This window comes from Crinia signifera, unplaced genomic scaffold (genome assembly GCF_055691185.1).
Source record: "Crinia signifera unplaced genomic scaffold, ASM5569118v1 HAP2_SCAFFOLD_409, whole genome shotgun sequence".
In the NCBI taxonomy this organism is placed as follows: domain Eukaryota; kingdom Metazoa; phylum Chordata; class Amphibia; order Anura; family Myobatrachidae; genus Crinia; species Crinia signifera.
The window spans coordinates 40,001-42,364 of NW_028142302.1; positions in this window are offsets into that span (position 1 = coordinate 40,001).

Here is a 2,364-nt window from a genome sequence, read left to right on the forward strand (position 1 = left end):
GGGTTTCTCGCTCCCACGCGGTCCCCTGGGGCCCCCCGGAGCCCCGGCAGGGCCGTGGGAGGTGGCGGGGGGCCGGGGGCAGCCGCACGCGCCGCGGCGCCCCCGGCAGGCCGCCAGAGGTACTGCAGCCAGGGGGTGAAAACGGAAAAAACCCACGTCTCCGCACCACTCTTCCCGGGGAAGGTAGCCCGGGCCCGGGGGAGGTCGCCCCGTGGTCCGGGGGACTGCGCCCCCCGCTGGTCGGTCGGGGAATTGCATCCAAACAGGCAAAAAAGACTGAAAACGATCCGGAATGCTTCTCCCACTCGAGCCCGGGATTCATGCCCAGGGCTGTGGAAGTGTCCCTGGGCACGTCCGAGCGTCCACCCCCCGGGAAAAAAAAACTTCCAGATTTCCACCCCACGATGCCCGGGGGAGGTAGCCCGGGCCTGGGGGAGGTCACCCCCGGGTCCGGGGGACTGCGCCCCGTGCTGGACACCCGGAGAAATGCATCCAAAAGGAGAAAAAAACACTGAAAACAGTTTGAAATGGTTCACCCACTCTTCCCCGGGATTCATGCCCAGGGCTGTGGAAGTGTCCCTGGGCACTTCCGAGCGTCCACCCCCCGGGAAAAAAAAAATTCCAGATTTCCACCCCACGCTGCCCAGGGAAGGTAGCCCGGGCCCGGGGGAGGCCACCCCCGGGTCCGGGGACCGGCGCCCCCCGCTGGTCGACCGGGGAATTGCATCCGAAAGGTGAAAAAAAGCACTTTGAAAATACTTTGAAATTCCTCACCCACTCGAGCCCAGGATTCATGCCCAGGGCTGTGGAAGTGTCCCTGGGCACGTTCGAAGGTCTTCCCCCCGGGGAAAAAAAGTTCCAGATTTCCAGCCCACGCTACCCAGGGAAGGTAGCCCGGGCCCGGGGGAGGTCACCCCCGGGTCCGGGGCACTGCGTCCCCCGCAGGACAACCGGGGAATAGCGTCCAAAAGGTGAAAAAACACTTTGAAAATAGCTTCAATCGTTCTCCCACTCTTCCCCGGGATTCATGCCCAGGGCTGTGGAAGTGTCCCTGGGTAAGTTCGAGCGTCTTCCCCCCGGGAAAAAAAAACTTCCATATTTCCACCCCACGATGCCCGGGGAAGGTAGCCCGGGCCCGGGGGAGTCCATCCCCGGGTCCGGGGAACTGCGCCTCCCACTGGTCGCCCGGGGAATTGCGTCCAAAAGGTGAAAAAAATACTTTGAAAATACTTTGAAATTGTTCGCCCACTCTTCCCCGGGATTCATGCCCAGGGCTGTGGAAGTGTCCCTGGGCACGTCCGAGCGTCTTCCCCCCCGGGAAAAACAAGTTCCAGATTTTCACCCCACGCTGCCCGGGGGAGGTAGCCCGGGCCTGGGGGAGGTCACCCCCGGGTCCGGGGGACTGCGCCTCGTGCTGGACACCCGGAGAAATGCATCCAAAAGGTGAAAAAAACACTGAAAACAGTTTGAAATGGTTCACCCACTCTTCCCCGGGATTCATGCCCGGGGCTGTGGAAGTGTCCCTGGGCACGTCCGAGCGTCTTCCCCCCGGGAAAAAAAAAACTTCCATATTTCCACCCCACGCTACCCAGGGAAGGTAGCCCGGGCTCGGGGGAGGTCACCCCCGGGTCCGGGGGACTGCGCCCCGTGCTGGACACCCGGAGAAATGCATCCAAAAGGAGAAAAAAACACTGAAAACAGTTTGAAATGGTTCACCCACTCTTCCCCGGGATTCATGCCCAGGGCTGTGGAAGTGTCCCTGGGTAAGTTCGAGCGTCTTCCCCCCGGGAAAAAAAACTTCCATATTTCCACCCCACGATGCCCGGGGAAGGTAGCCCAGGCCCGGGGGAGGCCACCCCCGGGTCCGGGGAACTGCGCCCCCCGCTGGTCGCCCGGGGAATTGCGTCCAAAAGGTGAAAAAAATACTTTGAAAATACTTTGAAATTCCTTACCCACTCGAGCCCGGGATTCATGCCCAGGGCTGTGGAAGTGTCCCTGGGCACGTCCGAGCGTCTTCCCCCCGGAAAAAAAAAAGTTCCATATTTCCACCCCACGATGCCCGGGGAAGGTAGCCCGGGCCCGGGGGAGTCCATCCCCGGGTCCGGGGAACTGCGCCCCCCGCTGGTCGCCCGGGGAATTGCGTCCAAAAGGTGCAAAAAATACTTTGAAAATAGTTTGAAATCGTTCGCCCACTCTTCCCCGGGATTCATGCCCGGGTCTGTGGAAGTGTCCCTGGGCACGTCCGAGCGTCTTCCCCCCCCGGGAAAAACAAGTTCCATATTTCCACCCCACGATGCCTGGGGAAGGTAGCCCGGGCCCGCGGGAGGTCACCCACGGGTCCGGGGCAATGCGCCCCCCGCAGGA